Genomic DNA, 24,532 nt, shown 5'->3' on the forward strand with positions numbered 1-24,532 from the left:
TCTCGAGTCTCTGCTGGATGACTGGGCTGTTGCCCGTGGTCGACGCCCGAGTCTCTGGCCTTGACCTCCAATCCACTGATCTCCAGGAACGAATCCCCGGGAGATGATGCAGAGTTGCAGGTAGGTTCGAACTTGCCTTGTCGCCAATGCTGTGTCTGTGTATAATAAGACACAGTCTGCAGGAGAATATCACAACAGGTGTTTACTCAACGTGACTCACACGGGAACTGATCTGTACAGATTACTACTCAGTGCTATATACTGGTGTGGCCACTGCCGGTACTGCAGTATACATGAGCTTTAAAAGATCGTTCCCCCCTTAAAGGTATATACATTACAATTCCACTGAGGAAAAAGGGGAGTAAAAGAAAAGACAGCCATCCGTGGCTTAGTAAAGTAAAATAGGATATTATTCGGCTGAAAACAAGGGCATATAAATTAGCCAAATCTAGGGGGAGGATAGAAGATTGGGAAGCATTTAAAAGCCAGAATACAATAACTAAAAGATTAATTAAGAAGGGGAAGATAGATTATGAAAGTAAACTAGCAAAAAATATAAAAACAGATAGCAAGAGTTTCTACAGCTATATGAAAAGAAAAAGGTTGGCTAAAGTGAACGTGGGTCCCTTAGAGGATGGGACCGGGAAACTAGTGGTGGGGAACATGGAGATGGCAAAGATGCTGAACAAATATTTTGTATCAGTCTTTACAGCAGAGGACACTAAAAATATCCCAACACTGGGCAAACAGGGGGCAATGGGGGGGGGGAGGAGCTAAACATGATTAAAATCACTAAGGAGATGGTACTCAGTAAAATAATGGGACTTAAGGTGGATAAATCCCCCGGACCTGATGGCCTACATCCTAGAGTCTTGAGAGAAGTGGCGGTAGGGATTGTGGATGCATTGGTGATCATTTTCCAGAACTCCCTGGACTCAGGAAAGGTCCCGGCAGATTGGAAAACTGCTAATGTAACACCCTTCTTTAAGAAGGGAAGTAGACAAAAAGCTGGAAACTATTGACCAGTTAGCCTAACATCTGTGGTTGGCAAAATGTTGGAGTCCATTATTAAGGAAACACTAACAGAGCATTTGGATAAACATAATTTAATAGGACAGAGTCAGCATGGTTTTACGAAGGCGAAGTCATGTTTGACAAATTTGCTCGAATTCTTTGAGGATGTAACATACAGGGTGGATAAAGGGGAACCAGTGGATGTAGTGTATTTGGACTTCCAAAAGGCATTTGACAAGGTTCCACACAAAAGATTACTGATCAAGATAAAAAATCACGGGATTGGGGGTAATATACTGGAATGGTGGAAGATTGGCTATCTAACAGAAAACAAAGAGTTGGGACAAATGGTTCATTCTCAGGCTGGCAATCAGTAACTAGTGGTGTTCCACAGGGGTCAGTGCTGGGACCTCAACTCTTTACAATCTATATTAACGATTTGGAGGAAGGGACCGAGTGCAACATATCCAAGTTTGCCGACGATACATAGATGGGAGGGAAAGCAGTGAGTGTGTAAGGGGGGGGCTTCTTTTAACTAGTTTATGGTAATTCACCTGGCCAGCAGAGTTTGCCTCTGAGCTCTGATCAATTCCAACCTTTTACCTGGTTTACGGTAATTCACCTGGTCAGCAGGCTTTTGCTGCTGCACTCTAAACCAATTTACAAACAGTGGTTTCGAATCGCTACCCCTCCTTCAGTTCTGAGTGGAGGAACTTATAATTAATGATATTAAAACAGACAAGTGGTTTGGATGAGAGAAAAATCAAGTTTTATTACCTAAATAAGCTACAATCAAAAGAATAAACTATACCACACGAACACAGTAATTACAGTAAAACTATATAACGGGGTTGCAGACGGCGAAAACGAGGGATACAATGGCTACAATGTTATTTAAACAATCTTAGCAATTCCCTTAAATCACCACCCCAAACTCCTGCTAGGTTGCCTTGTTGAGGAGTCAGATCACCCTGCTCACCTGTGGTCCAGCGAAGTAAAGAGAGAGAGATAGCTTCTCAGCAGCTATCTTTATACCTGGTGAGGCCCTGCCGTTCTGCCCTGCAAGGGCTGTGTGCAAAATTCCCCGCCCAAAGGGTTCAATACACAAGAGAAAGCTGTGATTGGCTAACTCAAAGTGGTTGGACTGGGTTAGAGTCTGCACTGTGGGGCCGAAATGATCCCGCCCACATCCGGAGTTCACCTGGGCTAAAACAAAAGAGAAATACAACTGCTCTATTGTCCAGTGCTGGGTGATTTAAAAACCCATTCAGTTCTTAAACGGTTCCCATTCAAGATACAAAAGTCTCTTCTGCAGTTTAGATGTATCCACTCGATATAGAAACAAATGCTAATAGCATTCAATTGCTTTGTAAACAAAGCATTGTCCTTTGTCTTTGGCCATGTGGTGACAGCCATTTTTATACCTGGAAATTTAAAAGCACAACGCCCAGGGATTCTTTAATCAAAAAATTAATCTTCAGAACTGTAAATTATTGCGAATTCTTACAAGTGAGGAGGACATAAAAACCTGCAAAAGGACATAGACAGGCTAAGTGAGTGGGCAGAGATTTGGCAGATGCAATATAATGTTGGAAAGTGTGAGGTTATGCACTTTGGCAGAAAAAATCAAAGAGCAAGTTATTATCTAAATGGAGAGAAACTGCAAAGTGCTACAGTACAAAGGGATCTGGGGGTCCTGGTGCATGAAACACAAAAAGTTAGTATGCAGGTGCAGCAGGTGATCAGGAAGGCCAATGGAATCTTTGCTTTTATTGCAAGGGGGATGGAGTATATAAGTAGGGAAGTCTTGCTGCAGTTATACAGGGTATTGGTGAGGCCACACCTGGAATATTGCATGCCGTTTTGGTTTCCATATTTAAGAAAAGATATACTTGCTCTCGAGGCGGTTCAGAGAAGGTTCACTCGGTTGATTCCAGAGATGAGGGGGTTGACGTATGAGGAAAGGTTGAGTAGGTTGGGACTCTACTCATTGGAATTCAGAAGAATGAGAGGCGATCTTATCGAAACACATAGGCCTAGAAATTGGGTATAGCCCCGATTGAGGCGTTAGAACTGGCGATGCGCTAAGTTTATAGCCAGATGAGAGCTATCCGCGCCTGGCGCGATATTGGGTTGCATCACCCCCAAAGGGGAGTGAGGCGCTAAATCAGCCATTGCACAGTGCTCTTAAGGCGCAAAAGGTCAGACGCTACTCAATATCGATGCGGACGGGCGCAGCGCAGGTGAACTCAATTACAGCAAAGCACGAGACCTGCAGGCGCCGGCCGGCTCTTAAAAGGCGGGTCAGTCAGACTGAGCTTAAACACCCAACGCCCTGTAGGCCTCAGATTCGGCGCTCGCCCTTGTCTGGCGTTAGAAACTTGTGCATTATGGAGAAGGTTAGGTAGAGAGCACAACGCTTCAGCACTTAGACTCTGGACCACTTGATGGCTGCAGTTGAACACCATCGAGAGGTCCTGTATCCGGATAATGGCAAGAGGCCAAATCAGAAGGCTTATCGACGATCTTGGAGGGAGGTTGCTGTGAGGGTGAATTCCAGCAGCATGGCGACCAGGACCCCTGTTCAGTGCAGGAAGAAATTCAACGACCTCACACGGATCATTAGGGTGAGTGATGGTTTACCAAACTTGTGCTTCCCTCCATCTGCAGCTGACTTCGGGCACCCTGCTGTAATGATGCCCCAATGGCCATCTGTCAATATGCACCCATGGCCCTTTCTGGCCACACACATGGACAGATGTCTCAAGGCCTCATGTAAGGGCTCTTGCACCATGGGGGGCATGCGATGAGGTCTCAAGGCCTCATGTAACAGAATCTCCCCTTCTTTCCCCTGCAGTCCAAGATGGCACAGATTAGAAAGGAGCAGCGTCGAACCGGTGGCGGACCTGCACAAGTGGTCACTCTCACGGATCTGGAGGAGAGAGTGCACCAGATACTTGGAGGATGTCTGTCTGGGCCAGTGACCACTGCATCTGCCGACCCAACTACCGACAGCGAGGGTAAGACTCTCACCTTTTCCACCTGTTGCCTTCCACTTGGTCCCCCCGCCATCATTTATCCTCAGTGTGCAGCCATGTCAGAGCCTTGCCGCAATCTGGCATGCCTTTCAGCAAACCTGTCCTTTTGCTAAAGCCACTCTTCCACCTCCCACTTTCAGATGAAGCAGCACCAACTCGGGCTCAACGCGCTGAAGCTGCCAGTGCCAGTGCCACTGGAGGCGAGGACCAGGAGGAATCCGGACCAGCCGTTGCAGAATCCGGGGAGCGGAGACATCTGCAGACTGGGGATAGTAGTCCCCTGGAGGGGAGGGGGGGTGGCTCTGAGGATGAAGCAGTTGCCGGACCAAGCGGCATGGAGCAACGCAGGGGGGATAGGCAAGTTCGGCCACCGTCTCCCCGCAGGGCAAGGCAGGTCGTCATGACTGCTGCACAGAGTGCAGATGAGGTCCGTCGCCCTCCAAACAAGCTCCCATTCCGATGCCAGTTGTTCAAAAGGCTTTTAGGTGTAGTGGTGCAAGTGCTTCGGACAGGGTTGAAGGTACCAAGTACTGTAAAACACAAATCCCAGAACTCCGCTCCACATTAGCTCGCCAACTCTCTCTAGCAGCGAGCGCAATGAGCAGGCCAAGTGGCAGAAGATTCTGCAGTAGAGCTGTCCCCTTTAAATAGCGCCCCCCTACTCCGAGAAGGGCCTGTTAGCCCTCCCTCGAACTGTCACTAATAGCGCTGGGTGCTAAGGCTCCGGGCGCCACCCAATATGCACTCAGGTGCTCCTAAAAGGCGTTACACACTGAAATGACGTCATGAGCTGCTTGCGCTCGCGGGCGGGCGCTAACACTTAGTGCAGGTGCTAAATGTATAGTCAATATTTGAGTTGGCACTATCTTCATAGCGTCCGCCCCAACATAGCGCTTCGCCCCAATTCTAGGTCTCTTTAGGCGCTCAGTGCCGGCGCTACCAACCCAATTTCTAGGCCATAAGATTGTGAGGGGCTTGATCGGGTGGATGCGGTGAAGATGTTTCCACTGATGGGTGAGACTAGAACTAGGGGGCATAATCTTAGAATAAGGGGCTGCCCTTTCAAAACTGAGATGAGGAGAAACCTCTTCACTCAGAGGGTAGTAAATCTATGGAATTTGCTACCCCAGAGAGATGTGGAAGCTGCAACATTAAATAAATTTAAAATGGAGATAGACATTTTCCTAGTGGACGTGAGTCTAGATTCAGATCAGCCATGATCCTATTGAATGGCGGAGCAGGCCCGAGAGGCCGTATGGCCTACTCCTGCTCCTATTTCTTATGTTCTTATGTTCTTATACGAGGCACAAGATAGAGCTCCTAAAGTGCCAAATTACAGAAGCAAAGAGTAACAAGATGAGACTGCGGGAAGAGAATGCCCGCCTCACCTCAGAAGTAACAGAGCAGGAGGAAAAGGTTAGGGAGGTAAAGGCAGCTTATAAGCTGGCCTGCGACCAAAGGTTTAGTGGAGCAGATCATACCCCATGTAACAGAAAGATAGAGAGTCTGGGTATGGAGTTAAGAAGGACTAAAGTGATGGTATGTCTCATAAGTCTGAAGGGAAGTCCGTCGGAGAGTACCAGCAGCCCAAATCAAACCGCCCCACAGGCAGCACTCAGAACAGAGCTGGCTAGGGAATTAGAGATCCCAAGACTGCAGCCCGCAGCTCCGAGTTTTGAGGAGCTCTGGCAGCAAGAAGGGGTGGACAATGGGGTGGTAGGAGAATGCCAGCAGGTCCCGCTAGGCAGGCGGGGACTAGGACCAGTCCCTCTGACAATGGAGGTATGGTTCCCATGAACGATAATGACCCAGGGGCTGTTCAGCATACCTATCTGGTACCCTATGATACCCAACAGCTCAGAGGCCTGGTGAAACATATTCCCCTGCTCTCCAAAAAGGGAGACCCCTCAATGCACTTCCAAGGGATAGAACAGGCAGCCTGTGTTAACGGCTGTGACGACGAAGAGAAACCAAAATGTTGCTTTTCTCTGTAGATGGTAAGCTCTATCAGGCCCTTTCAGATGAAGCTAAGAGAGGGCAGAAGGGTTTTGAGGACCTAAAGGAGGATATACTGGAAGCCATGGGTGCGAACGATGGCAGTCCGTTCAATCGCATAGGGAAAACACTGCAGAAGGAAGGGGAGACCCCACAGGCATTTGCAGACAGGCTGTGGCCAGTCTACAACAGCGCGTGTACAGGGGGACAAGATAGGGCACACCTGAACCAGTGGCAGTGGATCCAATGGTTTTGTTGCCTGGTGTCCAATTGCCTGCCCTAGATAAAAGCAAAGGCTGATACTTGGTTTGACCACCGAGACCCCCTAGCAACCGAAGAGACTGTAATCCGGCAGCTCACGGTAGCATATAGGAATGGTTGGAATAGTGGGACCCCCCAGCAAAAGGGTAAGGTCCACGAGGTTAAACCTGGGGCTCAATACAAGAAAGAGTGGTGCCAGGAGAGGAGCCGTCCCTCCCAGAACAAGGTTACTTGCTCCAGGTGTGGGGAGGAGGGCCACTGGCGCAGGGATTGTTTAAAGCCTGGGAGAGATGATAAAGCCAGGACCGCCGCAGCCCCAACTCAGAAGGCAGAGACAGAAACTCCTCCCGATACAGTCGAGTCCATCATGGAGTCGATAAGAACTTTCCTCAGGGCCAATCAGGGAAAGGTAGCAGCCATCAGTGGTGCTGCAGCCCCCTCGCCCACCTCTGCCTCCCCACAATGACTGGCCAATATGCTGGCCAAGGAGGGTGCACATGCAGGCACTTTCTGGGACCCATATCAGTCCGGGCCAGTGGCAGCGATTACAGGCAGGGATGGGACACAGGGAAAATCAGGAAAATTGTATAAATCTGACCATACAAGTTCAAGTACACAGGCTGTAAATACAGAAGCTGTGGCATGTGTCAAGGGAAAAGTTGTCCGGCCCACCAATTGGGACAGTTCCCCGCCCCAGTGGGACCTAAGTTTTGGCCAAAGTTTAAATTTGAACCAGTTATTTAGTTCAGAAACAGCGAAACCGCAGCCTGACAGTAGAAATCTGCAGGCTGCTGCGAGTTCATTCACAGAAAATCACTTGGGGGGCTCCAGGGAGGAGCCGCCTTTTGAAGAGACTGCCTGCATAGGCGCAGTCATGCACCTGAGGGGAGAGGTTTCCCAACACTGGGTTCGCGCAGGCATAGTGCCCCAGCCCGTGTCCCCAGCGGCTCCTCTTCTGTTTTCCCGCACAGGCGCAGTCACCTGTTTGAATACAGAGGTTTCACAGCCTCTGCCGTGGGACTCCAGGGAGGAGGTTCGCGCAGGCGCAGTCGCCTGTTTAAATGGACAAGCTTCGCAGCCCGCTTCTAGAGTGGTTCCCCCTATGGTGTGGGACTCTGGGGAGGAAGGGATAGCAATTCCTCTTGCAGGGGACATATGGAAGTAGCCAGTACCAGGATTTGCACCTGGAGTGGAAGATTTTCAGCCACCAGCAGCGGGTGGTGAGGGGATACCTGCCCCCAGTACAGGAGAGGGTAGGAACAAGGAGACAAACCCAGATTACTGGCAGGCTGCCAGGTATATTAAACAGTGTGGGCTGTTGGCATCAGGGGAAGAAGGTTCCCAACCAGCTAGGACTGTGACCCAGGCTCAGGGTCTGTCAGCCAAAGTTTCCCCCACAGAGACGCCCCTCAGAAGGTCTCAATGGGTCCACAAGCCCAAGATAAGATGGTCACCAGGGTATCTGCCACAAAGAGCAATCTCGTGAGCCCGGGAGAAAACAGATCACAGAGGTCCCCAACTAGCAGCCATAAGCTGCCAGGGACGAGAATTAGGAGGCAGTCCAGCCTCGCTGCAGGCAGCAGTAATCTGCGACAGTGACACCAGAGATTAGCCTGGCCATCCGGAGACGGGCGGCATTTGTATTATAGCTTTTGATTAAGTTACCAATGTTTATAGCTTGCTTTTAAGGTGTTTAAATTGTAAGTTTAGAATGTAAATAGAAGTTTAAAGTTTAAGTTTATAAGTGTGCCAAATGCTTGTATTTTGGTCCGAGGTCGAGGGATCTGACCATGTCTCCACCTAAGGCAGCAGGTCAGTGAGAGACCTGGCTGCATCTCCTTTTAAGTTCTTTTGCAGGAGAGTGGACAAAGGAGCAGCCCTGTTCGCCCAGCCCGAGCTGGGCATCGAATGAAGATATACAGAATGTTGGGGATCACCTCGCCACTGGACAAATCCAGGAGGAGACCCTGCAGCGACCTTCAGGAGAAACCGGACAGGGTCCGGAGGAACCTGCCTACTCATCCTACGTGGAAGAGATGGCCCGAGCTGGGTGGGGCACGGCCCCAACCCAGCACTATCCTGACCGAATTTCACTTGCGGGAGACCTCGCTATTGAGGATTCATGGTGGGGAAGCGCGGGCGCCTTGTCAGGTCGGGACGCGTTCCCTGGGAGTGGGTGGTGATGGCCCGGGAAAGATTGTAAAGGGGAGGGGGAGACCCAAGAGTTGCATGGGTGCATTCGGGGAAGGGAGGAACTCACCCGAGGGCCCACGGGCAAAGTTAGAGTGTAAGTGTGGCTGGGAAGGAAATGTTCCCGCCCAGATCCTGAGGTTTCTGGGCTAAAACAAAAGGGATCCAACTGTCCCCATTGTCCAGTAATGGGTGATTCAAACCCATTCAATTTTAAACTGTTCCTTTTCTCAGTTTAAGTGTCTCTTTTCAAATGTCTGTGCTGAGCCTTGAATGTAAAGCTGCAGTTTAAACAGCTTGGGAGGAGTGTAAACAGAAATCCATTGTCTTGTGGCAAGTTGAAACCGCAGTCTGAAGTGGATAATCCTTTGTGTACACAAAGTAGCAGTTTCTGTAAACAAACATCGATTTCCTCTGCAGGGAGGGAACTCCCAAACTGCCTTTGATTTGCAGTTTAGTCAGCCATCTTTGATCCTCCCCTTTTCACAGACACACACGAGCTGCTTCCAAGTCCTTTGTCCTTGGCCATGTGGTAGGACAGCCATTTCTATTCCTGGGCAATTTAAACCGTTCAAAACTCAAGAGTACATCCTTTAATAAAATGTACAATCTTAAAGTGTGCGATTTTCACAAAGTTCCTTGATTCAAGTGTCCAAGTGCTTCCCAGCCTATGACCTTTCCAACGCAGCCTTCTGTGGTTCTGGGTATGTTTTAAAACATTGTCCAGCCCAGAGACAATTTAAAATCACACAACGTCTTCGTCCACGATGTGGATTAATATTTCCCGATCTTCGGGGGCTGAGGGGATTTTGCAAACCCCTACATGCTCAACGATGTTTCTGGTAGCTTGATGGCTCTCATTGTATCGTTCTTCTGCAGGGGTACTGGGCGAACGGAGCGGAGTCATCAGCCAGGTGCACAGAGGATAGACCTTGTCCTCGAGAAGCCAGCCTCCTGGGTGAAGCGGGGCCTCGAAAAGGTCTGCCACAGAAGTCTGGCGCAGGATGAAGGCATCGTGGCTGTTGCCTGGAAAGTGGGCATTGACAGCGAGCATCAGCTGTCTGTGGTCACAGACCAACTGAATGTTCAAGGAATGGAAGAGCTTTCGGTTGCGGAAATCCTCGGCATCTCTTGTGGCGCCCGCAAAGCCACATGGGTGCAGTCAATGGCGCCCTGCACCATGGGGAAGCCCGCTATTCTTGCAAAGCCCGCTGCGCGCTCTTGCTGCTTGTCCGGGATCATGGGGAAAGAGATGTACTCTTGTCTCCTTTTAAAGAGGGCATTTGTGACTTGATGGATGCAGCAATGCACCGCGAACTGGGAGATATTGGCAATGTCCCCAGTAGCAGATTGGAAGGAGCCGGTGGCATGAAAGTTGAGAGCCACTGTTACCTTCACTGCCACCGACAGAGATGTCCTGCTCCTCAGTTGAGTTTGCAGATCTGGCTGGAGGAGGTGGCAGAGCTCAGTGATCACGTCCTTGCTGAATCGCAGCCTTCGCAAACACTGCTCCTCAGACATATTGATGTAGGAGAACTGTTGTCGAAAAACCCTGGGACGGTAAGGTCTCCTGTACCGACGCCTGTTGGCCCTCCTCCGTCTGGCCATGATTGCCACTCTCTCTCTGCGTCTCTGTGCCCTCTCAACGTGATGGAGAAGCACGACGTTCCCATCCATTGCAGCCCTCATAATATGTGGGCAATCAAAGTTATGCCGGTGAAAAAGCAAAGCAACTACAAAGTTATGGTCAGAAGCCAAAACTACCTCAGACAGCATTGACTCAATGCAGAAGTCTCTCTTTCTCCCTTTGTCTCTCTGCAAATCTCTCTCTCTCTCTCAGAATGAGTGGTCCAAAAATGGCTACCACACAGAAGACAGGAAGAGCCCCCTTTAAATAGCACCCCCTCAGCCCCACAGCGACTGGGAAGCGTTCCAGTCAACCTGTCGTTGGTAGTGACAGGCGGAAAGGAGGGGGGCGCCACTGAATTTCCGGTCCGGGGCGCCCCAAGGGCGTTGCACTCTGGAATGACGTCAAGATCTGCGTGCGCAGGAGAGCAGGCGGTATGGTTTAGCGCCGCCACTAAATGTCTGCTCAATTTCGCGAGAGGCGCAGGTATTGCCGCACCCGGGCGCTAGTTGGTTAGCGCCCCACTTATCGCCCTCTTAAGGCGCTAACAGGTGGCGCTCACAACTGAATTTCTCCCCCTATCTCTCTAAATGAATAATGGTAGAATCCTTCCAGAATTTCTATTGTTTATATTATTTTTTCATTATTTTGAGTTCTGAGATAACAATGAGTGCTTCTCCTGGTCTCATAAAAGTTGTCCAGCCCATTGCTGGTCGCTCTGTGATCCCCCAGGATTGCCTGCCCACCTGAATAAGATTCTGACAGCTCAACGAGATGGAGGAGCAGCTGGAATGCTTGCCCTCCACTCCCGATCGAAAAGCCGTTTCTCAGCGCCCATTTAGCACTGGTAGCTTCACAATTTCATTTTAATGACACCCAAACACGAAAATGAATCAGGCCTCCCATCAGTGACATCGGACAGCTGGTGCAATTGCCCCACCTGTAGTTTATGTAACTGTTCTACCTTTAAGAGAACTATTGTATGTAACCGTCCACCTTTAAGAGAACTATTTTAGGTGTGGCACTACTTTATCCTGGCTGCTGTATACTGTAATACCGACGGTGACCACACCGGTATATAAGTGCTGTGGCAGAATTTATTGGGCAGATTCGCCCTGACCTTCGAATAGTAAAGTCCTGTTTAAGTTACTCTTGTAGTCTGTGTATTACTTCGCTATACAACCCACAGACTTTACAGTGGCGACGAGTTCGATCTTACCCTGCGGCAACAATACTTCTGAAGAAGTAAACGAGCGTCGAGAAGAGGCACCCGCCCTCGTCGTTTTGCTGAGAGAAAACTCGAGTCTGCAGACCAAGAAAGGAGGAAGATTTCAAACACGAAGTCTTCCATCAGCAACAGGCACGGATTGTCCCTTCTGCCACGGTGGTGAGTGAGCTGATCAACACGAGAAGCAAGTCGGCCACCGTGACTGTGAGTAAAGGGAAAATAGAAACAAATAAACGGAGGATAAGGGCGGTGCACTCGACCACGGTCGAGGGGGAAAGGAGCCGGACAGAAGTCGGGCCCAGAGGCGCTGAGACTGGGGCAGCGTGGAGCAGAAGCCGCAGTACAAGCGGGCTGGGGAGCGTCATGAGACGACTAGACCGCGACGGCGAAAAAGGCCGGACAAATACCGCGACCACGAGGCGCTGTGACCGGGATCGTAAGGCGTGGGAAGATATAAAAATAAATAAGCCACGGAGAACTCAGCCGCAGCCGGGGAGGAAAGCACCGGACTGCGAGAGGGCTGGGAGGCGCGATTGGAGCGAAAAAGGCCGGGCACCTACCGAGGCCGCGAGGCGCTGCGACGGGGCTCATAAGGCGCGGAGGCAATAAATAAATAAATAACTAAATAAGCCGCGAAGAATCAGCCGCAGCCGGGGAGGAAAGGACCGGACTGCGGGAGGTCTGGGAGAGGCGTTTAAAGCCGCTGAGGGGGAGCCGCGCGAGTGGGAGAGACAGAGCCCGAGAGAGAGCGAGCGAGAGCCGAGCGAGCGGGAGAGACAGAGCCCGAGAGAGAGCGAGCGAGAGCCGTGCGAGCAGGAGAGACAGAGCCCGAGAGAGAGACCGAGCGAGGTTCCGGCCAACGGCTTGCAGCAGCTGCCGTGAAGGACCAGGAGCTGGATCTGTCCGACGCCAACTGGTTGTCCCCAGCGCCGGTTGCCCCTGCCGAAAAGAAGAAGGGGGGGGAACAAGGAACGCGATCGGCTTTTCTAGCGCGCGCTTCAGAATAAACTGAAGCCGGCGCACAGGCTACAAACCCCGTAAACCAGCGGTCGTCGCCCGAGGGCAAAGCTTACCCCTCCCACCAGAGGAAGAAGTCAGGAGCGGGAAACCGCCATTTTGCCAGTAGGGGGGAAGAAGACAAGCGCGGGAAACTGCCATTTTGCCAGTAGGCGGGGAAGAAGACAAGCGCAGGAACCTGTCTTCTTTGGAAAAAAAAAAGAAAAAGTTAAAAAGTTAAAGAGAAATCCTGTTGTTTCGCAGAAAGATAGGGAGAGATAGTGAAGATGCCTAAGCATGGTAACATCAACAACTTCGATGCCGAGGTGAAAGATTGGGCCACGTACGTAGAACGTATCGAGATATATTGTGAGACCAATAAAATAGAAGATGATGATAAAGCTATAACCTTGCTAAACTCGATGGGCGCGAAGACATACGGGTTATTGAAGCATCTTCTATCACCAGCTAAACCGACGGATCAGACTTTTGATAACATTGTTGCTGTTCTGAAGGATCACTTGAACCCCACACCGCTGATGTTGGCGGAACGATTCAAATTTTATGCGAGAACGCAACGGAAAGAGGAAAGCAACGCGGAATACTTGGTCGAACTGCGTAGACTAGCGAAATACTGCCAGTTTGGAGGAAATCTGACAGAGGCATTGCGAGACAAGTTCGTGTGCGGGCTGTCGAAGGAAGGAACGCAAAAGCGACTACTCGAAGAGAACGACCTTACACTTGAGAGGGCTGTCCTTATTGCAGCATCGCACGAAGCCACAGCGAAAGGAACTGCGGAAATGCAGCTAAAGGCAGCGGTACTCAGTGTGGATCAAATTACTTCGGGTACAACGAAATGTTATCGTTGTGGGAAGACAACACACGACCAGAACCAATGCTGGTTTAAAAACCAGGAATGTAGAAAATGTGGCAAACTGGGTCACATAGCTAAAGTATGCCGGTCAGGAAAGAAGACCAACAACCAAAAAAAGCCATCACAGGGAAAGTACAACAAAGTACACAAGGTGGCTGAGAAGAGTTCAGACGAACAGAATTCGGATTCAGACCCAAACGGCCAGGAACTGGGTAGTCTGAGAATTCACAATGTGAGTAAGAAAGCTGACCTACAAACTATCTGGGTCATGCTAAAAATAGCCGGAGTCCAAGTGAAAATGGAGTTGGACACTGGATCAGCCCTATCAGTCATAAATCAAAGGGATTACAACCGGCTATTCTCACATATACCCTTGAGAGATACCAAGTTCGTATTGCAGACATACATGGGGCATAAAGTATACCCCATGGGGAAGATAAGAGTCAAGGTGGGAGACAGGGGCAAAGAACACCCAGGAATGGACTTATATGTACTACCTGAGGGAGGACCACCACTTCTAGGACGGGAGTGGATCACGAAAATAGACATGGAATGGCACTACCTAAAAGCAATAACGAGTGAGGACTCGGTGCAGACAATCAGCTCAGACTCTGAAACGGATGACGATGAGACCAGCCCAAGTATGAAAGACAAGTCTAAAATTAACTTGCTGACTGAGGTTGGAAAAATGAAGGCGTGCATAAAGGCTTATGCTCCAGAGGAGAACAAAGTTTCAGAACAGAATTCCACTGAACAACAACAACATAGTTTGACAGAGAATTCTGAGTCTGTCCAGTTTACAGACATATACATTACTGAGGAACACCGAGCTCAAACTCAACTTTATTTCAAATTACAACAGCAATTAGAACAATTGAGTTGCCGTCTTGAGCAAGAGACAACAGCAATGAAAAAGTTCTTGGGCACAGAGTGGGAGAATCTGGAAAGACAACAGAAGCAGCTGGGGGAGAAAATGGAGCAGGAGCACACAAACCGTCTGCGCGAGGAGGCCAAACGAATCAAAGCTGATTCGGTCTGTGAAGGTGCGTGCTCTAATCTGGTGGAGCAAGATGTTCAGCAACTGAAGGCGCTTGTTAGCAGGTTGCAGGCAGAAAAGGCTGATTTGGTCGCCATGAATTCCGAGCTCCTACTGAAGTTGGGTGCAGCATCACCGGACGATTCATTTGTGGAAATTCGAATGGTGGAGGCTGCGGATGATGGTGAAGTAGAAGCAGCAAAGGGACCCCAGTGCAAGGTTCTAAACAGCCCTGCAGCTAATGGGAAAGGGATGATGGCAGAAGAGTTAACAGTCAGCCAACTCATTCATATGCTGAGGGATAAAACTCTAAAATGGGAAAAACTTAAATACGAGCCTCAATCTTCAAAGGGAAGGGAGCTCTCAAAAGTCATTGGAAGAGCTGAGGTGGCAACCCAGACTGAGAAGTCTGCAGCAGAACAGCCCTTGGATGCCAAAAGTACGCTGACGCACGGCAATGTAGAACAACAGAATACTGAAACAGCTACTTCAGTAGAGGGATTGAATAGTCCGATCAATCAATCTCCGAATGAAGTTGAAGTATTGAAATCACAAATGAGGTCATTAGTAAAAGACTTGCAGGAAGCCCAGAAAAAGCGGGATGAATCTGAACGCATGATGAAGTCTCTTCAGGACAGATGTCGGGATTTGGAACAAAAGTCGGCTAACGTCCAGCTGGGTAAGGAGGAAATAGAAGACCCTCTCGCTGGCCTAGCTCAGGACGACACCGAATATTACCATGATCTGTTGAGTGACACTGAATATTACGAGGACCTGGTCTGCCCAGCTTGTGCCGAGAACTCCCAAAGTGCCGAAATCAGGGTGAATCACTTAAAGTCTAAGGAACATAGGGAGATGGTGGCGTTACAGCTGGCAGCTGACAATGGAGCTCCGAGAGTCTCCAAGAAGCAAAAAAGGAAAAGACGAAGCAGAAGATGATAACCATCTGAACCATTATTACCTCTACCCGATCACACACGTGGTCCCCCGAACGGAGCCAAATCAGTTGGAAGGTAGGAAAATTTCCCAAGGCAATCCAACTGTTTTTTGTTTGTTTTAAAAAGTCAGCAATGCTGGTTCAGAAGTGATGGAAGTAAAGCTGTTAAGTCTAGGGAAGGACTATGGGATGAGTCCCTCTAGCAAGGTGACCCGACTACACCACGGAGGCGTGGTCCGGACCGAGTCAAGAAGATCAGAGACTGAATCTGTGAACTGTTTCCCGCAGAGACTGAATCTGTGAACTGTTTCCGCAGAGACTACCTCTGTGAACTGTTGTAACATGAAGTTGGATATGTTATGATGTTATGTTAATGGGGAATAAGTATGTTGTAAGCTAAAAAGGGAGGATTGTAGTGTACCTTTAAGAGAACTATTGTATGTAACCGTCCACCTTTAAGAGAACTATTTTAGGTGTGGCACTACTTTATCCTGGCTGCTGTATACTGTAATACTGACGGTGACCACACCGGTATATAAGTGCTGTGGCAGAATTTATTGGGCAGATTCGCCCTGACCTTCGAATAGTAAAGTCCTGTTTAAGTTACTCTTGTAGTCTGTGTATTACTTCGCTATACAACCCACAGACTTTACACCACCTACTGCCCACTCAATGGCCACTCACTATAAAAACCGCCTGCATTGTTTTATAATAATAGAAGCTAGTAGCATGAAGCTGTAATTTTAATCAGCAGTCTGTTTTAGGAGTGAAGGAAGTGGCCAGCTGGCTACTATAGCAGCTTGTCGGTATATGCTGGAAGAACAAAGCATACATATATTGTTCTCTAACTATTTTCACATTTCATCAGTAAAGCACCACAGGCAATTGAAGAGCTAATACATCTTTCTGTCCTCCCAAGATCCAAGATCCAAACCTTCCAGAGCAATGCTTAGGCTCACATTAGCTATTTTAATGATCTGTCTGGAGATGCTACTTGTCCTTCCACTTCTTAGGAATGGACAGTTGTCTCCAATAATCCTTGCTTAAATATCTCCACTGTGAACAGCAATTCAATCGATCTAGTCAATACTTAAGGACATTTTTACTCATGATCATGTCATCATGCTGGTTTGGGACCATTAGTACCAAGACTAACATTTTAGCAATAAGTAGCTCTAACTATAAATTGTAAGAATTTGTGGTTTCAGCCTTTTATCCCCCATGTCTCACTAAGGCAACACCCAGGTCTGAGTTAGGGGTCAGTGATGGCTCCTTTTTCATTGTCTTTGATTAGTCTTCCTAGTGAAGGTACAAGCCATTGAGTCACTATCTATCATTGTTACCATTAACAAAATTAGAAAGAATAATTCTCTTTTTTACTTCTTTTGTTTCTTTTATTCTTTTGTCTGATCGCAGCCCTGCCTCCGATCTATCTTTTCTTTCCAGTTTTGAAGAAGGGCTCGACCCGAAACGTCAACTCAAATTTCTGTCCACGGATGTTGCCTGACCTGCTGAGTTTTTCCAGCATTTTCTGTTGTTATTAAGAATAATTCAATGCTTTTTGCTCATCTCGGGGTTCTTTTAAAAGAAATTACATATTGGATCTCAGGCCAACTCAAAGAGGAATAACAATTGGCTGTCATGATTTACAGTCAATCTTTATTGGTGGAGGTTACTCTGTCCACATGTTCCCCTCTGGATGTGGGTTTTTTGGTTTCCCTGTTGGTCGGCAGTACTTTTTCATTTATCTCTTCTAGCTCGATCAATTCAGTGCTCCCTTGAAATATGCTCAGAGGAGTCACAAAATTCAGGTAATGCCTAAAACAATGATTGCTGTTGGTTGGTCCCTCCCCACAAACTGGACATGGAGAGGGATTAATTGCTCTAAAACTCTGTTATGATCACTGATTTTAGTGTGGGGCACAGATCGGGTGATTGATGAGCGGAACATTCACTCTGCCTGCCCAATGATGTCGATGGGAGACCCATTCCGTTCTCATGGTTGGGCTTCATTGAAACGTAATCAGGGAGCTGGCAGTGCTTAGAACACTCTGTCTAGGCAGCCTGCAGATTGGGTGAATGTGAAACTTGATATGGCTGTCGTTACTTAAAGGCAACCGGCATCTCTTAACGAGGAGGTGCCCTTTTCAATGCTGATTAGTGGTAATTGGTTTTCTGATACCACTGTAAAAATGACTTCATCCAGTGTCCCCAGATTTTCTGATGATGCAGTGGATGAGCTCACAGAATGAGTCAAAAAGTCAGACACATGATCAGTTGCACTGATTTTCTGATGAGTGATTTGGGGGCAAATAATGATGTCACACTACTGACACAGTTGGGCTAATTTTAATATGTAAATACAATGGAAGAGGATCCTGTTCCAAATTTTATGTCTTTGAACAAGGGCCCAACTATAAAGTGAGCCTTTCTACCTTTCAGCCAGCCCGCTAGCCATTCTGCTATTTGTCCCCTGACTCTGTATGCTCTGACCTTATTCATTAGCCTATTATGTGGCACTGTATTGAAAGCCTTCTGGAAATCTAGATATATTACATCTAAATAAAAAAGTGGACACAGGAAAGCCCAAGGTCCTGGCCTGTTAAATCAAAGTTTTTAAAGGGAGAAGGTAAATTTTGATGAAACTTTTTGAACTTTTTTTTGTGTTCTTCCGCACTGTTGCTGAAATATCTCCACTGTGTCAATATGAACAGTTAGTCCAACTACTTAAAACATTACAAAATAAACAGGCAATACATCATTTCAAATGCATTTTCACATGCCAACACTTGGTCCAGTAGGGGTGGGGCAGGGGGAATAATTTCCACCTTCATTGCTTGGGTGGTAAACTGGGCAAATGAATGCTTCAAATGTGATAGAACACATTGAATTTTAAAGACCTCTATTAGGTCACTCTAGAAACCAAAGATATAATAATGAATAGTCAGCATGGATTTTAGAAGGGAAAGCCTTGCTTGACCAACCTCATTGAATTATTTGAAGAGGTAATGGAGAGAGCAAAGGCAAGGGTAATGTAGTAGTTATAATATATCTAGATTTCCAAAAGGCTTGCAATACAGTGCCACATAATAGACTAATGAATAAGGTCAGAGCTTACAGGGTCAGGGGACAAGAAGCAGAATGGAGAGCTGGCTGGCTGAAAGAAAGATAGCTGAAAGTAGGGGCAAAAGGCAGCTATACAGAGTGGCAGAAGGTGGAAAGTGGTGTTACATAGAAACATAGAAGATAGGAGCAGGAGTAGGCCATTCGGCCCTTCGAGCCTGCTCCGCCATTCAATGAGATCATGGCTGATCATCCAAATTCAGTACCCTGTCCCTGCCTTCTCCCCATATCCCTTGATCCCTTTAGCTTTAAGAAATATATCCAACTCCTTCTTGAATATATGTAATGAACTGGCTCCACCTGCGTCTGTGGCAGAGAATTCCACAGGTTCACCACTCTCTGGGTGAAGAAATTCCTCCTCATCTCAGTCCTAAATGGCTTACCCCTTATCCTTAGACTATGACCCCTGGTTCTGGACTCCCCGGCCATCGGGAACCACCTTTTTTGAATAGTGGGGTAACATTAGCTACCCTCCAATCCATGTGTACTGTTCCAGAGTCTATCAAGTTCTGGAAGATGACCAGCAATGCATCTACTATCTCCAGGGCCACTTCCTTAAATACCCAAGGATGTAGATTATCAGGCCCTGGGGATTTATCGGCCTTCAATCCCGTCAACTTCCCCAACACCATTTCCCTACTGTTGAGTCTGTATGTCCCAGTTAGGTTTAGAATCAATCACTGGACACAGACAACAAGAATAACTTTTAACAGGTCTTTACTATTCGAAGGTCAGGGCTGAACTGCCCAGCAAATCCTTGCACAACACTTATATACCGGTGTGGTCACCACCGGTATTACAGTATTACAGTATACAGCAGCCAAGAGAAAGTAGTACATCTCTTAAGGTAGTTCTCTTAAAGAGGAACAGGTTACATACACCACAATCCTCCCTTTATAGCTTAACAGTTATATCCCCATTTAACATAACATAATAACATATATATATATACAACTTCATGCAAAACAGTTCAAAGATTCAGTCTCTGAGGAGACCTCCTGATTCGAGTTGGACAACGCCTTTCAGGGGTCTCTGATTCTCGTTGCTGGGCTGACTCATCTAGTTGGTCTCTTATGGATTGGACATCATCATCAGGTACATTCACTTCTGAGGTAGATGCTTCAGGTTCACTAACTTCTTTCACGGTTGTCTCTGCCGTAACCATGGGTTCGACCCTTGTTCTCGATTCTACCAGTTGGTCAGCATGACGCCGTATTACATTTTCACCAATATCTACCGTGTACATCAGGGGTCCTTGTCTGGCCCGAATTGTTCCAGATTGCCATTTCTCATTTTTATAGTCCCGGCTTACACTGGTTGTCCTATTTCAAAACTCCGAGTGGTCTTGTTATTTATATGCTGGAACTGTTTGTTTTCAACTTCCCTCCGCACATTTGGTTTTAACAAGTCCAACCTGGACCGCAACCTCCTGTTGTAGAACATCATGGCAGGACTTTGGTTTGTCACTGCATGAGTGGCGTTTCGATATGCCAGTAGGAATTTGCCCACCTTGTGTTGTAGTGGAATCTGATCTTCGCTCGTGGCCTTTATTGCTTTTTTAAACGTTTGTACAAATCTCTCGGCCAACCCATTTGTAGCCGGATGATATGGGGCAGAGGTATAATGTTTCACCCCATTCTTCTTCATGAATCCCTGGAATTCTTCTGACATGAACTGCGGTCCGTTGTCTGAATATATTTGTTCTGGCAATCCATTTCTCGCAAATATCGTTCTTAACACCGCGATCATCTTTTCCGAGGTAGTGGTAGTCATCTTAATCACTTCTGGCCATTTAGAATGTGCGTCCACCGCAATTAACAACATGGAGTCCATGAAAGGACCAGCAAAGTCAATATGTACACGTTGCCATGGGGTTGAAGGCCATTCCCATGGATGCAGCGGTGCAATCGGAGGTGCATTTTGCACTTTTTGGCACCCTGAGCAGCTTTTCGTCCGCTCCTCTATCTGTTGGTCGATACCCGGCCACCACACATAAGCCCTAGCAAGGCTTTTCATCTTGACTCCCCCCAGATGACCTTCATGCAGTTCCTTTAGAACTCTCTCTCTTAACTTAGGAGGAATAATCACCCTTGTTCCATACATCAATGTTCCTTGACAGATGGACAGCTGTTCTCGTCTTGCTGAGAATGCCGGTAACAGTGGATCACCATGTGCTGACCATCCCTTCACTGTCACTTCGTAGACCCTGGACAGTGTCGGGCCATTCTTGGTTTCTCTTTCTGAGAATACCAAGGTCAAGGAAATAGAAACCAGAAACTGCGAAGGCAGCAAGAAGTAAAATAAAAAGGCTAAACTGATCTTTGGCTGCTAATATGGCTGGCGCCCACAAATGTCACACCTTGCTGTTAGGAACAATATAAGTAAGTGTGCAGAAGTTATACAGACAATAGGCGATCAGAAAACGCATTACCATGATTGCAAACGCATTACCATAATGTTTAGGTGATCATGAGCACATTACCAGGATATTTACTTAACTGTAACCCATTCAGTTAAATGTGACTTCTGTATTTCACACTGCCAGGCCAGGAAATCAAATTAAATGTATACGTGCACAGCTCAGGATTGGCTCAGAATGTACGATGTGTTAATGTCTTCTCAAATGCAAGTATAATAATGTAGCACACTCTATGGCAAATTGCTTGCTCTGTTGGGTTCGTCAGACTCTTGCAGGAGTTGGTGCCGACATTTCAGAGTAAGACTCCGCGGATAATAAATCGTTTGAATTCATCCAGTTGTATTCGACTCAGTGTTTGCTGAACCAGACTGAGGGTAAAAGAATCCGTTCTACCATTTGGTGTCAGAAGTGGGATCTCAACGGACAGTCACCGAGAGTTCGCGAACTAAGAGTTGAATCGTCTCGGACGTGGAGAGAGGAAATGGGCCCCCGATGTGAGTAATTTTTGTACTGCCTCGGTTTTCCTCCGATTCCGCCAGTCTGACGATGAGTCGGCCAATCGCTAACTCCCGTGTGGTGTCCCGCCGAGATCCAGGTCAGTCTGGCGAATACTGGAAGGGATAGGTGATTAGGTCAGCGATCGGATATCACTGAGGGTCAGTGATCGGATATCACTGAGGGTCAGTGATCGGATATCACTGAGGGTCAGTATACGTACTGAGGGAATAACTAGGAACTGTGTAAACTTAGAAATAAGCACTTGTGTCAGGTAACGCGTCGACCTCGTATCTCACTTGGCCCGCCTAGGCTCTGGACAAGTTTAAAACGCGACTGTGTAAAGTTCACAAGGGGAGTAAGATGGGCAACTGTTTAGATACCACGACTGAATCGGGAGGATTAAATAAGAAATTAGGAAGTGATCAATGGCCACTAGGAGGAACTAAGAATCTAGATGCTGCTAAAAAGGCTCAAGAACTAATTTGGAAAAGTAACAGGGGTACCACAGCCAAAGAACTAATTGCCCTATGGAGACAGTACTGTCAGGAACTGAAAGAAACTTCCTTGCTAGCAAGTTGGCAGGATAATGCCTTAAAATTAGGAATAGCACTTACAGGGGGAGGGGTAGTCAAATCAGTAAAGGTATTGAAAAAGGAATGCGCTCATGAGAAACGCTCAAAACAGGAGTCTGAAAAGACCATGAGCGAGCCTGGAAAGGCTGATAAGAGTGGATTACGTAATCCAATGGTTGGCCTTGCCTTGACAGAGGGAGATGGTGATGATGATTTGGACGAATGGAATCACAGGGCTCAGGTTGTTCCCCACGCTCCCCCCCCGTACGTTAACATTTATCCCCCGGTGTCACCCGCACCAGCTGTACAAACCCCCGCGCCGACACCTCAAGTACCTGCCAGTGCCGTTTCCCCGCCGCCGTCAGTCACGGTTCAAGTAAATAATCCCCCGCCGGTCCAGATGGGAGACCAACAACCGGGTCCCCAGTATACCGACCCTGTTGCCTTTTACACCCGACTCAGGACTAAGAATAATCGGCCCCCGACGACACCCTCCCCACCCCAACCCAGTCCATCAAGGTCATGAAAACGGAGAAATCAAAGGCAGATGATTCAAAGTCAGAGACTAGAGAGTCAGAGCCAGAGTACCCTCAAGGCTTTAAGGTCCTTTTTAGAGTGCCGGGACCATAGTGACATTGACAGTGGAGATTCAGGAGACGACTTGTCATCCCTGGAATCAGAATCTGATACCGAGAGACCCGCCAGACATAAACCGACACCCCGGCAGTTGCCGGTGAGACAAATGCCTAACCCTGCCTTTAACACGAATATTCCAGTGGCCGTCGATAACCCCCGAACCATAGGTATCTTCTACCCCTGGAAACCTAACGAGATAATGGCTATCTTAGCCGGGATGCCAGGTAGGAAGAAATCCCCCACCTTGTTTGTAGAATTCCTCCGGACTACTATACTCGTCTATAATGCTGAATCAAGAGACTTATGGGCATTAGTACAGCAGATCTTGACTCCCGCCGAACACGCAAGGTTTTTGGTTAACCTAGGCTTTGAGGACCATGCCACATTAGAGGCTCAACACGTACAGAGTGCTGCTCGTGAACGCGCCATACTCACTGCTTTAACCACCACCCTGCAGAAACTCATTGATATATCCAAGGTGTTGGATACTAAACCACGAAAGGGCGAGGGAGCAGAGGAATTCCTAGAGAGATTCTCTGAGGTATATCGGAGTCAGTCAGGAGATGCTAATTACCGGAATGGAGCAAACTCGCCGCAATACTGTGCTATCCTGATAAATTGTCTACCAACCTCGGTGTCTGAAGCAATTAAGACTAACAATATGGACTGGTCAGAGAATAGTCTCAGCCAGATGGCCAGGGCAGTGAAATATTATTGGAAAGAGAGCAAGAGTCAGGAGAGTCAGCCCCAGGTCAAGGTCAAGACTGAGTACGTGATAAAAAAGGAAGAGCCAAAGCCCACCCAAGATGTGATAGGATATCAGACGGAGCCCCAGTACTGCGTCCCAGGGTGGGTTGATAGACAAGGGTACAGAGATACCAGCCATCCCAACGGGCCAACCGTCCCTAATTATGGCCCACCCTACGCTCCCCCAAGACAAAATTTTGGCGATAGAGGAAGAGGAGGGAGGTAAGCAGGGTCAGATACCTGTTTTAATTGTGGCCAGCAAGGCCATTGGAGCAGGGAATGTCCCTCCCGAAGACAAGGAAGAGGGGGCCACATGCAAGGACAACGGGGAGGTTGGCAGGGAAATCGGGGATGAGGAAGATATACAGACTTCTCCCAGAATAATCCGTTTCCCCAGTACTGACTAGCCAACCTCGTGGCGAACGGATTCCAGTCGGACAAGGAGTCCGTTCTATCCCTGCTGATTGAAGGGAGCCGGCATACGTTTCTGGTAGACACCGGAGCTGCTATGTCATCTGTCCGATCAGAGCTCAATCTCCCTAAATCCGGGGAGACACAAAGCCTGTCCGGATTCCAAGGACAAGTGTGCCAGTACCCGATATCAGAACCAGTTGAAGTAGCATTTCAAAATGAGTCTGTGAAACACCAATTCGTGATCACAAATGGGCTGGATTGCAATCTCATGGCCAGAGACCTGTTATGTGCATTTCAACTAAGACTTGAGTGTGGGAACGAAGGAATAACTGTAAAACCATGGGCCCCTAAAAGAAAATGTTACGTCTCTATCACCTCACAATGGTGGACTCTGGACTTAAAAGATGAACCCCCATCTCATGTAACCCTAGCTTATGATCGAAGTGGAAAGGATAAGGAATTGGAGAATTTTTACCAAGCTTATGAAGGGACTGAGTGGGATGTTGTTCTCCGAGCCATAGTTACGGGACTGGAGGGGAAAGCAGAATATGTTGAGGTTCCCTTGGAATTGTGGAAGCAACCCCTAACTGTAGCCCCACACCTCACCCGGGAAGTGAACTCCCCCTACCGTGCGAAAGATCTGGGACCCATGGTAAAACAGGCAGTTGAACAAGCTAACCCAGATGACCGGCAGGAGCAGGCCCTGTCAGGCGGTCGAGCTATCCTGTTATACCAAGAGCCAAAGGTAGTCTTGACACAGTTGCACCACCACGTTGGGAATGAGGTACCGGAATACGTCAATCCGCAAGTGTGGGCAGAAGACCCCACACAGGTAGGATGCGTTAAAATAACACCCATCCAAATCGCCCTACAGGAAAATGTTGTACTACCCTCCATACGACAGTATCCGCTGAAACAACAAGCGAT

The 24,532-nt window shown here is 47.9% G+C and overlaps 1 pseudogene; it reads left to right on the forward strand.

Annotated features, from left to right (window-relative positions):
* Window positions 1–21,854: 21,854 nt before the first annotated feature.
* On the forward strand, window positions 21,855–23,594 carry LOC147123180 (uncharacterized; annotated as a pseudogene).
* Window positions 23,595–24,532: the final 938 nt, after the last annotated feature.

Source organism: Somniosus microcephalus, chromosome 2 (genome assembly GCF_052327205.1).
Source record: "Somniosus microcephalus isolate GS21.2 chromosome 2, FLI_Smic_1.0, whole genome shotgun sequence".
NCBI classification, from domain to species: domain Eukaryota; kingdom Metazoa; phylum Chordata; class Chondrichthyes; order Squaliformes; family Somniosidae; genus Somniosus; species Somniosus microcephalus.